Source organism: Bombus impatiens, unplaced genomic scaffold (assembly GCF_000188095.3).
Source record: "Bombus impatiens unplaced genomic scaffold, BIMP_2.2 scf_0344, whole genome shotgun sequence".
In the NCBI taxonomy this organism is placed as follows: domain Eukaryota; kingdom Metazoa; phylum Arthropoda; class Insecta; order Hymenoptera; family Apidae; genus Bombus; species Bombus impatiens.
In genome coordinates this window covers 170,777-184,476 of record NT_176763.1, presented here as the reverse complement: position 1 = coordinate 184,476, position 13,700 = coordinate 170,777, and the positions used below count along the sequence as shown (strand labels likewise).

Here is a 13,700-nt window from a genome sequence, read left to right as displayed (position 1 = left end):
GGGGGGGGGGTAATTAAGAAAGGTATGTTTGACCATCGGCCATCCACATCCGTGCGCATACCAAGCCGTAGTATATAAGGGAGTTGTGCAGAGCGTTGCAACCAGTACAGAGAGCATTGCAGAGAGTTGCGGATAGAATTGCGGACAAAGTTGTACAGAGTGTAACCAGAGAGAAGGTGTAGGAGATTTTTGTACTCTCTTACTCGCTACAATTGGGAGCCAGAGGCAGGATTGAACAAAACATTTTACAGAACTATTTGTGTGGTGATAGTGAAACTATATTGAAATCAATTGAATCATTATCCACGATGAGCGAAGGATCAAACGCGGATAATGCCACTGTTGATGTCGCAGAAGGGTGCGTTGTGAACGATAAGTTAATGAGGATCCAAACAATGGGAATTGTGGAATTGAAAGTAGAACTTAAAAAGCGAAGATTAAAAATAACAGGTGAAAAAGAAGTATTACAAGATCGTCTGAGAGCTTTCGTTGCCTTGGAGATCGAGCACGGTGAAGACGAGGAAGAAGAAGAAAATGAAGAAGAGAGCGACGTGTTCGAAGCACCCGTGAGCGTCGACAGCGAGAACGTGCGTATTTCAGCGTTTATGGATGTGCCAAAGTTCATGAGCACGTTCAGCGGTGACGACAACCTCGGTTGGCAAAGCTGGTTGGCGAAGTTTGAGGAGATGTCCAATCTTCACAATTGGACTGATACGCAGCGCGTAATATACGCAAAGAACCTTTTACGTGGTACGGCGAAATCGTTCGTCAAAGAAGAAAGATGTTGTACAAGTTGGCAAAGAATGAAGGAAATTCTGAGTATAAAATTTGAGGAAACAGTGGACATTTACGAGGTGCATAGAGAATTGTTGGATCGAATCAGGGACGAAATTAAGTGCAGAAAAGGGACAGATGATCTGTCAGTGATCGTGTCCAAAACAACGGGGACTCAAATAGTCCAATCAATTCACGATCGTGGTCATTACAATATTACTAAAACGGAGCAGCTAGTGAGGAAGGAGTACTGGTTTAAGGACATAAGTCAAATAGTACAAAAGACAGTGATGAGATGCAATGTCTGCAAGAGAGAACGATCAGGAGCAGCAAGCAATCAAGAGGAGTTGTTAAACACCACCGAAAGGAATGAATTGCCATTCGACACCTATCATGTCCTTCATATCGGGCCATTGCCCCCTACGAAGAAAGATCATGAGTATATCTTCATTATAGTTGATAATTTTACAAAATTTATTTGGCTGTATTCCACACCACGGATAGGTGTCACCAAGGTCATTAATTCTTTAAAGAAGCAGTCTGTGCATTTTGGAAATCCAAGAATAATTATTTCCGATGAGGCTACGGCATTCATGGCAAGCGATTTTAGGGAGTATTGCAGAACGGAAGGCATTCTGCATATTTGGGACACCGCTGGAATTCCATGGTCAAATGACCAGGTAGAAAGGCTAAGACGAACGCTTATTCCCCTGATAAGGAGGTTGTCTAGAGAAGAGCCACACGAGTGGTGTAAACATCTAAAAACGGCACAGAAATACTTGAATGCGACTCCTACTAGGAGTACGAACATTGCTCCATTTCAGCTAATGTTCGGAACACGGATAAGGATGCGAGACGATTTCCGAATGTGGCAGGTGATCGAGGAGGAGTGGGCCGCGATGTTCGAGGAGGAACGCACTCAGGTGCAGACAGAAGCAAGGTTAAGGCTCGCTAAGATTCAAACCACGAGTAGATGGGGGTTTTGCTTACGGTAAAATGACATCGTACAAGACGGGGGATCAAGAGGCTGCAGGCCAGTCTCAGATGGAAAGATAACTAGTATCTATAGGGCGGTAATCACAGCACATCTGGTCAGGAGGGAACTGTTCCATGTGAAAAGACAAGTCGAAAATATAGAATAAAATTTTTTCGTACAACGCTCCGTTCCAGAGAAAATCGAGCTTGAAAATTTATCAAATGTACTTTAACTTAGCTAAGTACTGACTAGATAATAATGAATAAACAATCAGCAGTAGATTATTATACACGCGAAATTAAGTCAAAAATATAAAATAACATTTTTCCATTCAAGGTCTCGTTTTCAGAAAAAAAAGTTTAAACGCGTGTGCATGTGACATATTTTCAAATTTTTTTCTTAAAAGTGAAGCATTTTATGAAAACATGTTATTCTACATTTTTTACTTACTTTCACATGTAGTTTACTCTCTCGATTACTTACTCGTGTCCAATCTGGAATTAGCCAAATTTACGTATACTTGTCAAATCTTCAAAGTTGATGTTCACTCTTACAATTATCGCCCCAACTTGTACTTAGATGCTAAGGACGACGATTTTTGTCCTAAGAAAGACGTCAAAATTTTCAATTGGCTCGATAATAAAGAATGTAGAAACATAATTCTTGCGACACACATTATGAGGAAGGTCGAAAGGTCAACACATTCGGACGACAGATACGTTCATAAAATGTATAACACCTAAGTGTCGAACAGTCACATGGAACAAATTTTCGTCCTCAGGCCAGGAAAAACCCGAGACCTAACTTTCTTCGACCATTAAAACTTTCATTCACTGTTAAAACCATCCTCCATCTTCTCCTCAGCATTGTTCGTTTCTACTACTTCTTGCCACCATTTCCGTTTTAAACAACCACTAGAAATATTTGTAACATTTCAAAGGCAAAAATCTTGTAAGTAATTGACCAGAATATATTATAAACACATTCATTTTTTTACACCTAACTTTCCGCACAAGGGGTAATTGGTATTTATGATATATACAATTAGAAAAGTTTACATACAACTCGAACTTAAGTATTTGACTTACCGAGGCAAACTAGAAGCGCAAATCATCACAGAAACGTACACATTTACAGATCAGCTTAGAATGACTGAGTTTTAATATAGCAATGTATTTCCAGAATTAAAACAATGTATAAGAAAGCTCATATAACTCACGACACTCTCTTATACTGGAAATTATAAAATCTTTGATTTTGTCGGTGAATGAAACTGGAATGAAACGATGTTATGTTATGCCCATATGTTAAGGATAATCAATTTTTTAACAAGAAATAATGACGCAAAAATATAAGTACAACGTAGGAAACTTGTATCAGATTGAAATAATATAGTGCGAAGTTAGAATGGCGTAAGTTTCAAGTATAAAAGCTTTCGTAACTTTATGAATGAAGAAGAATGTATTTACAACTCGGGACAAAAAGTACTTGTGAATTTAAAACACTTTATGAACATGAATTGAACATGATTCCATACAACGTAAGATCAAATTAGCATATGCTAATAGTTTAAACGACAGAAATTCAATGTCATATTGGATACTTGAAGCTTATAGAGTATATTATCGATTTCTTAGAAAAATAACACAATAAATAATAGTTGTTCGAAATAAAGATACTAGTTATTTTACTACTTATTTTAAAAACTGAAATACATATCATAAATGTAAGTTGAGAATTGAAATAAAAAATTAAAATTTTAGAATGTGTAATTATTAATTATTCTACTAATATAATTACTGTCTCCAAATTGAATTAAATGTTTTAAAAACATGTGTTTAAACAAGAAACAATTATTTAAGTCCAATAAAGTGCTGCTTGTAATATATATTAGACTTTGTATTGGTGGAACTACCAACTTCATAGAACTTTCTAATGAAATTGAAGTACATTGAGAAAAATGAGTAACTGTGACCGGGAAATTGCTTTCTCTACAGGATATAAGTAATACACAGGCTTCCAAGAGTAGTACCTTTGAATCGATTTTATTATACATCATTTAAGCAGTGATTTTAATTTGTGTTAATTGTTTTTATCTCTACGTACTCTACTTAATTAAAGAAGATACAGCAAATTCTGTTTCATAAATATTATGTTTTCATGATAAACAAAGTTTTTATGTAACTGAAATTATTTAAGATTCACATAGGAAGAAGGTTCTCTCATATATTTTTACACGTTACGTATACAATATCATTGTTACGAAAAAACTCTGTTTACATTTGCAAACTACAATATATAGTTCATATTTCCGTATCATAAAGAAAATGATATGTAAATAAGATAAAATGAATAAAAAACACTACGGTGTCCAAATATTAATGTAACTGTATATATTGCTTATTATAAGAAATTGAGTAGTATCGATTGAGTACCGATGATGAATTTCGAAACCCAGTTTGATAGTAAATCACAGTTGTAGTAAGAGTAGGAGGAAAAATAAACAAGGACAAGAATTAAATCCAAATTAGTTTTATAATGTCAGAAACTAATAAGCGAAGAAAACGATGCAAGCAATTTCCTATCAACAGTGAAGATTGCGTCTCAGAGGCGGTGGATGCATTTAGATGAGAAAATTAAGCTTTTTCGTGAATGGAGCATTCGTACTTTCTCCTTGCAAACCATTCACTGCTGACTTCACCCTAACGGAACAAACAAGTAGAACGTACGACAGGATAATGGCATGAAAGATATCCTTGTAAGAAAGGGGTAACTTCTATATTACAGTCTTCGAACGTTGCGCCGTACCTTAAGTAACAACTTAATGGAATCGTTAAGGATAATGGCGAGAGTCACCCCTCTGCATTGGAACACTCGGATTCATTCACAGTATTGATTACTAGAAGTAAAATATACATATATACATATACAATATATATATTGTATATATGTGTATATAAATGTATATATATATCAATGATGAATAAAAATATTGACGCTGATTAGCTTTTCTACGCAAACTTAAAATTCTACGCAACTTAATAAATGGACTAAACAATTTAATAAATCATAAGATAAAATTGTTAAATTTTGAATCATCCTAATATTCCTTTCAAGATCTATTAAAAGTATTTGAAACTATACATAGATCAAAATATAAAATTTTCTTTATACAAAATGTTCTCGTCATATGGAATGCTTATAAAATACTGAACGTTGTCAGTGCAGAAAATTTTGGATAATCTCCTTTGTTCAAGAAACTAATCTCGAAACCTCAAACATTGTCCATACGTGTACAATACATTGGTCCATTAACGTTAAAACGATATGAATGGTAAGTGTTTGGTATAAAGATAAATTGATAACATTGTATTTACGAATAGAATTATGTGCATCTATTTCCGTCTCGAGGTTGCAGGATCCGAATTAACCTTGATAGTGCATGATCCTATCGTGAATATTGCCCATACAGGACAAATGGTTTGATCGGATAAACGATGGGCCAGTTCAATATGTTCCAACTTATCGACTATTGACTTCAATCGTTCTGTTTGCCATTCGAATGTGGCTCACCGAGAATATGAATATGACCCCATAATTATACAAACGACACACTTATCCAATATTTTTTATTGACCCCTTAAAACTATCCGATCAAGTTTCGAATTTATGTTTTCCACTATTACAGACAAGAAAAACGAAAATTATATAATAGATGGAGAAGGATGAACCAAGAGGATGAAAAGTAAGCGGAGGAGATAAGAGAAAGATATAAAACCGGAAGGTCGTCCTAAGCCGTTATGTAAGGACTATGTACAATAAATAATAGTGAAAATAATAAATCTTTTATAGAAAGTTAATTAATTTTATCCGAAACACAGTCTTCTTTTTTACAAATGTATCAAAATTTGATAACAGCAATCTTCACGGATATTAATTTATACTACCTATTATAAATGCATTCTATTACACTGAGCATTCTCATCGTGGTCATGAATAACCTTAGAAACAGATTAGAAGCAGATTAGATTAAACACACAATATAAACAAAATTTTCTCGTTTTATTTTACGAAACAAAATTAACGGCGCCCTAGTTTTAGAAAAATTTCCACATTACAGAAAATATAATTACTTTAAGATTGCTTCCTAACATAGTAGCTTCAATGAAAGGTTAATGTAGAAAGAAAAAGGTATAATGTTAAATTATTCTTGCAAAACTAAATTTCATTAGTGCAATTTATATCACGAAAAGTGTCTATTTTCCAGTTTACGATTACAATGTATCATTAGAATGAGCCGAAGGTAAAAAATATTTGAATTGTTAACCACATTTTTTAAATATTTATTTTATTCATCCAGAATAGCTTAAGGTTGTAATAACTTAATAATGCAAAACTGGAATTTCTGTAGATTAGATTACTACACTAGGATATAGGATAGTACTAGTATTGATCCTCGGACACTCTGATTGGTAAGTAGAATCACCATAATGTTAGACTTAGGAGTTGGTAAGTAAAGCAGTAGCAAATTGACCAAGTAGAATATGTATAATCATATTAAAATAAACATTAATACATAATAGTAAAAACAATAGAAATAAAAGGAAATGAAAAGCTACGCAAATAAGTTCCAGAAAAAAAACGAGACATTAGCTACACAACTAATTGAATTAATTAATTAAATGACACATAAATGAATATGATCTCTAACAGAAATATCTATTGATACGTTGAGTTAATTTAACGTGAGGGAATTAATATTATTCAAATAATCGAAAATTTGTAAAACTACAAATTTGTATAACTAGTGGTCTAAAATGTACTAGTATACAAATCGGAACTTCTCAAGGATTTACGTCAGTGCAACAATTGAAGCATGAAACTGAATATGCTTTACGTGGCCTCCGACCGATATCAGATCTTGTTGAAAAAATCTTTAAAAGCTTGAAAATCAAGTTACGAGTAAGTTCACGTACTACTAATGGTGGCCATATAGAAGTACGTGCACGGACACGCATATTAAGAAGCATTAATGAGAATGGTGCTATTTTATGGGTTTGAAGAAGGAATGGAAGGCGAAGAGACTAAGTAAAAAATATCGCGAATATACTGTCGGAAACAGAACTTTAGCGAAAAATATTTGATTAACATTCATGAAAAATTAACATTACCCTTCAAGAAGAATGATTTTGTAGATCAATATCTTATGCTTGAATTGAAAGTCGAGATCAATTTTACAGCATATCCTTGTAACAGGTTTTCATCAATTTTAGAAAAAAATTTCTTGTACAATCCGGAATGTATATGTTTTTGCATCGTGTTATTAAAATATCGACAGTTAGCTAAAAGAGTGACATATCTAGAAAGAAGTTTTTCGGGAAATCGATTTTAAATGGAAAGTTGAAGTGGAAAATTATTAATAACTTGGTCATTTAGAAATGAAAAAATTTTATTCAAAATCCAACACGCAATAACTTCTTTATATTTCTACAATTTTTATCGACCGTTTTTGCGCTTTAAGAGTCTTTAATAAAATATTGTTAAAGCGATAGCATCGAGTAGACTAACGTCGCGTTAATATCAAAATGTCCATCTCCGCAAAGTCGAGATTAACGAAACCTTGATAAATTTTGATTTCTGAAATTCTCTGAGCTCAATCCAAGCCGGTAAAATAAAAAGAACGAATGAATGTGAACAAGAGAACAAAGCAGCCGTCGTATGATGCTTAGAGCTAACAGGAGGTAAGTTAACACTTTGGCGACTAAAATGGAACTTTTATAATTTCCACTTTTCCCCGAAAAAAGCGCTGCATTCGATTTGTAAGGTTTTCTTCGTTAAAATCAGCTTAAACAAACTCGATACTACTTTAACTTAAAAATATATAGATTATATATATATATACATATATATAATATATATATATATACATATCTTAACGTTTGCAAAAATATTCGGCTGTAATCAAACTTTTACTGATTAAATGTAAAATCAAATAACAAAAATACTAATTTGTGAAGAAAAAAAGTAGTAAATTTGTATTATGGCAGTATTTTTCTCCATACAGTTATAATCAAGCTGTCTACCGTATTAATAATTTTGTTCTTCATTGTACTTGTCCAACGACCCTACCAGTTTCTCTATAATGATGCTATTCGTCACTTTACGATGTCACTGTATACCATGATGGACCTAGTTGTTCATCACCATATATCATCAATAATAATTATCATTGAAAAGATAAAGTAGTAAATGTAAATGTAATGTAAATAAATACATAATTTTATATGATATGTAAGGAAAAAGTCATAGACGCTGGAATAATTAATTTTAGTTTCTAGCCAAAACAGTAACCCAATCCGCAAAAACCATATTGTGGTTGAGGAAGAATGAAAGTATAATGTATAGATAAATGAATATACTTGATCTGATTTATTTCTCTATTGATTTTGTCTGTAAATTTGTAAAGATGAGAAATTCTTAAAGTCCACAGCGTGCAAGAGATAAATGATGTAAATGGTAAAATTATCAAAAACGCGGCTAGTTCTAGTGTGATATATATATTGGAAAATATATATCGAAGAACAAAATTAAAAATAGATATAATACAAAAGAGAGTAAAAAGGAGATCGTATGATTTAATATTAAAAAATACTTGAAACTTTCTAAAAAGTTCGCAAGCACTTTACTTGGCGTATCGGCCTAACAATGAGAATAAAGCAAGCGGTGCTGTTCGTTCGATATCAGAGAATTCATGGCACGGTGCAACCTTCACTGAAAGTCAATCTCGAAACTTCTTGTCACATTTCTCCTACTACGGTACGATATAGCCATCAATTCAAGCAATCGTAAAGTTATGTACTTCAATGTATTAATATACATATGAACCTACTGATACTATTATATTTCAATATTATATTAGCATTTCAATCGTACTATTAAAGATATGTTAGCCAAGAGCTCTACAAATACATAAATTATCAACGTTACAATATTTATAATCAATTCAATCAATCTTAAACATTATAGTAGTCATGATCAAAATCAATGCTCCATTATGACTTTGTAAAAAATAATATTTTATTGCAAAATGAGCTAATATTATATAATTTGGTGAATACCTTTGATGCTTTTCAAACTTCAATATGTTAAAAAGGACTATTTGAATAAGCAAAATATCAGAAAAATAGCGTTGCAGATGATTAGAAGTAATTCTAATTTTACTTTACAACTCAAATTCAACATCCAAACCTAAACCTAAGCCTAATTTCAATCTGGAAAAACTCCACAAAATAAGAATCTACGACATATTTAAAGCCATAAATGAGATTCATAAATATGATACAGGAATTAAAATCATTCTTCATTTGTTATTTTTAGTTATTTGAATTTATTATCGATATATATTAAATCAAGCTTCTTTCTTAATTGTTTTCCGTTTATATCCTGTCGTTTAATTTGCATGTATATAGTTAGTTTTAGACTAGGTTTCAGTTTAGTTCTAAAGTAAAATTAAAAATACTGAGAATTGTTTGCGATATTTTTTCATATAATTTTTTACCTTTTCAAATAGCCCTTTTTATTCCAGGTAGAAAAGGTATTGGAAATTGGAATTGGATGTATGAAGGGTTCCTATAATAAAATTGAAAACAATGTAAAGTGTTTATATAAAAAAAAATTTTAATATTCGTTGATACATAAATTATTTCTGTTCTTTAAGTCATAAATAACATAATTAAAACTCTATAAATAATAATAAAGAATTTTTGCACTGAGTTCTAGAAATAAATATATTCTTTGTTTAATGCAAATAAATAAAAAAAAATGTCCAAAAAGATCCGAAAGGATTGATAAATAATAAAATAATAAAGGTACTAAAACAGTATCCTAAAAAGGGAAAACAAAAGAATAAACAAATAAATTAAGTATGATCAAAAAAGTCAATCCTTCCTATGTTCAAACAATATGTTGAAAGCAGATTACTCAGGCACTAGTTAAGATCTGACGCTTGAAGTGCAAATTTCATTGCATCTTTTACTTGGAGAGCCACTTGTGCATGCATATAAATGCGTATGTACTTCACAAAAGAAAATATTTGGAAAGAACATACGTTTTCACGACGTGCGATTTAAACGTAGCATAATTAATAAGCAAATGTTTCGAAATTTCAATATTTTTTAATTTATATACAAGATTCTTACATGTTCGCGCGTTTCTGTAATAAATTTGATATTAAATAATCAGGGCTAATATAAAACGGTAGAGAAAGTTTTATAAATATTATTATATATTTATGTCATAATTCGAACATTCCAACGTTTGCTCTTAGTTTAATTTCATTTAGAAAAAATTCTTACAAATTTATAAAAGATTATTCAATAGTAAGTAAAGGTATTTAATTTAAGCTTCAAGATCAATTAAAAAGAAAAAACAAACAGTTTTTCATTATTGTGAAATAAATCTTTCTATTGTTTAACATATTTGATTGTAAGATATTATTATTATTTCGTTAAGTATTAATCGACCAGAAAGAGAATAAAATTCAATAAAAGATTACAAACTTTAAACTTCATGAATAATACACCGATATTATTTAATTTGCAATTATTAATATATAAGAATATGTTTTAAAATATGGACAATTTCATTTATTGTGACCTATTGAATAATCATGAACACAAACGTGTAAACAAATCAAGTATAAACACATACCCTCTTCTATGAAAAGATCATCACAGAAACCATTGATAAGTTTATTAATAGCACTAGAGAAAACACAATCACACGTAAAAGGATAATATTTCTCTCTCCCTCTCTCGATTTTGAGAACTCTTGAAAAGAACGATGAAAATCCACCACAAAACAAACAGCCAATTTAAAGTAAAACGAGAGAAATGTAGTATTGAAGCGCGTCAAACTGTTCCTTTACGATGAATCTCGGTACTCTTTCCATTCAAGTTCTCCGGGGAATCTGAAGTTTATGATTGTCAGTATAAATCGCGTGCGACAGCAACAACACATGAAATCACAAGAACGTTTTAAAAAGCAATGAATCAAATATAAAAACACAAATCTATTTTCAACTTCCAACTAATTGAATGAATAGTATTGACGATCGTTTTCTGTGATGAAAGAATAGAAAAAGTCACAATAACACGATATAGCTAGTGTACCGACGAGATAGGCGCTGAATGAACTGGAAGGGCGAAACCAGAAAGACAAGAAAGAACAGAAGAGCATCACGACGACGCGAAGGCTGACGACGCACTGACTACCCGCCTGGCTGCTCCCGACAGCCGAACACTTGGGAGAGAACACCCATTCTCCCATTCCAATCCATTCTCCCCTACTGCACCGACACGCTCTGCTATGCCAAAACCCATCCTCCCACGCGATCCTCTCCTCTACTACTACCCTCTACACACCCTCGTCTTCAGTCTTTACTGATCGGAACCGAGTGATCCACTTTGCCAAACATCGAACACCCTACGACATACTTGTGGCTATTAACACACTACTATGTTACTTGGCAAATTATTAGGTCGTTTCGCATAAGTTCTTTATCGATTTTCAATCAAATATTGCTCACTGTAAGTTGGTCTGTATCTCATCGCAATCGAATATATTTTAAGTTGCGAAAAATCTTCAATTCTGCTCCCTGTAAATTGATCTGTATCTTATTGCAAATAAATACATTTTAGGTTGTAAGGAATCTTAAACGCTGTTCACTGTAAATAGATCTTTATTTCATTGCAGTGTAGATCGATTCTTTTCATCATCGATTTTCTATCAAGCATTGCTTTCTAAAATAGTTAAAACATCGATAGTTAGAAAGTACTCAAAGTACTGATAACGCGTTGGTGATTTTTAAGCAGATAAATCTACTCGATTCCATGTAACTAAGTAGAATTGAATCTTGCAGACATATAAACGTTGATTATGGCGGTTAGTAATGACTTTATCGTAAATGGCACTATCTTAAAATAAACCCATAGGTATTGCTTTCTGTCAGATTTTCTGAATGATATTTTATCAGTAGATCGTCTCCCAAAGAAATGGAACCTGACTAAAAAATAGTAAAGCATAAATAAATATTTTATAGTTACAAAATATTTTTAATTAACCAGATTTTTTTATGCATTTCCTATCACTTCCCATATAAATGACTACTAGTCGTAAGCTCATAACTTATATCATATAAAATTATGTAAAATTCGTTTCGGATCAATATAAAAATTCTTATATTTTTAACATTATTCTTTAGTATTTAAATGTAAATGTATCTCTCTGAATAGATTATTACAAACTACAAGCATTACGATCCTGTTCTGAGGCTACGAAAATTACGCGAGTACGTGCTATACTAATTGTAAGCAAATCGTACACTGAACTTGTCACGGCAACTGTATATGGAGATACGGATGGTGTTACGCCCTTTTTAGTTAATTATAGTTTAACGGGTAACCTCGTACGCTGGTGGAGCTATTAATCTTTCCCACTCGAAAATCCCATACGGCAAGTTGCGGTAGGTTGTTTTGAATTTCACTGAGTGAATAGATTTAATATTACATTTATGATTACTTTAATCGAGTGTCGTGAAATTATATTGCAACGACGAATAGCACAAAATTTAACTTTTACGATAGATACGGTTCATTGCTAGTTTCTAATGTGTCTGATTCCATATGTCTGATCACATATTGTATTTACTTAGAATTACAAAGCTTTAATCCTCGTTCAGATTAATCAAGCGACTTGAAGTTGACATAATATATATCAGATCAAGTAAATAACAAGTTTAGGCTAGTAAACTAGTTTCAAGTTACTTGAAGTTGGGTAACTTGAGTAATGTAAACGAGGTTTTAGGGATAATTTTGCAAATTTTTCAGACGTTTCTAAAAGATGTCTCAAATATAACTTCGTTATCACCGATTTATGTTTCATTTTGAGTTGTGAAGTTATTATTTCAAATTTTTATGGTAAATCGTCAATTAGCTTGTGTAAAATGTATTCTGTAACTTGTAGTGCAAGAGAGGCGACCCGGTGTTCTATAACTCAAAATAAGACGAAAGTCAACAATAACAAAATTGCGTTGGGAGCTTCATTTTCCAGAAAATTCAGTTTGAAAACTTGTTAAGTGCTGACTAATTCCTGACTATGCAGGAGTGAACTATTCTATATGCGAATATAGGTTGAAAATATACGACAAAATTTTCTCATTTGAAATCTCGTTTTCGAGGGAATCGAATTTGAATTCGTCGAGTATACGTGCACCAGGCTAATCTCTGACTAGACACATGTTTGAATTCGATTTTCTCAAAAATGAAATTTTCAATGCAATTTTGTTATTTCTGATGTTCGTCTTATTTTGAGTCATAGAATCTTCTTAATTTCATTTATATCACGACTTTCCAGACACAAATAAAACGAGTTATAAAACACGTTACACGTAGGATCTCATTTATCCGATCTCATCGGGGAATAACCAGCTCATATATAATTGGAGTTCATATAACAGGAACGCAATTCTCACTGGAGAATTACTCATATTAATTACTCAGAAAGTTACATTAATCATATATCTGAAAACTAAATGTAACAAATGCCCTCGTGTCAGAGTACACCTGATTATGCATTATTTTAAAAGAAGGCGTACATAGAATGTCTTCAAGTTTAACAGCCAAACATTTTCAGCCTATTCTAACTGCAGTGGATCTAATCAAACAGAAAAGCAATGTATATAGATCATTTAAAATTTCATTAAAAAGTTATAATAAAAATTTAACGTTCAAAATAATATCAACTCTAATCTCATGCTATCGAACTTTTATGTCTTTTTTACTTTAAATACGAAGATCAAATCGTTTTGTTATTTTAAAATCAAAATAAAACCCTATCAGTAGACAAAAACATGATTTAAACATATATCATGTTCTTCCTCTGCAGTCTTCAA

At 32.1% G+C, this 13,700-nt stretch overlaps 1 protein-coding gene across 8 annotated transcripts in view; it reads right to left on the bottom strand.

Annotated features, from left to right (window-relative positions):
• Nucleotides 1-13,700, bottom strand: part of LOC100743261 (trace amine-associated receptor 9) — a 107,766-nt gene that overhangs the window by 80,631 nt on the left and 13,435 nt on the right. Inside the window, exon 1 of one of the 8 annotated variants that reach the window (XM_012385744.3) lies at nt 10,460-11,031. The exons of the other annotated variants lie outside the window; for them this stretch is intronic. The gene's annotated coding sequence lies outside the window, so the exon portion shown is untranslated. Of the gene's footprint in view, nt 1-10,459; nt 11,032-13,700 lie in introns of those variants that run through there. 8 annotated transcript variants of the gene reach the window in all.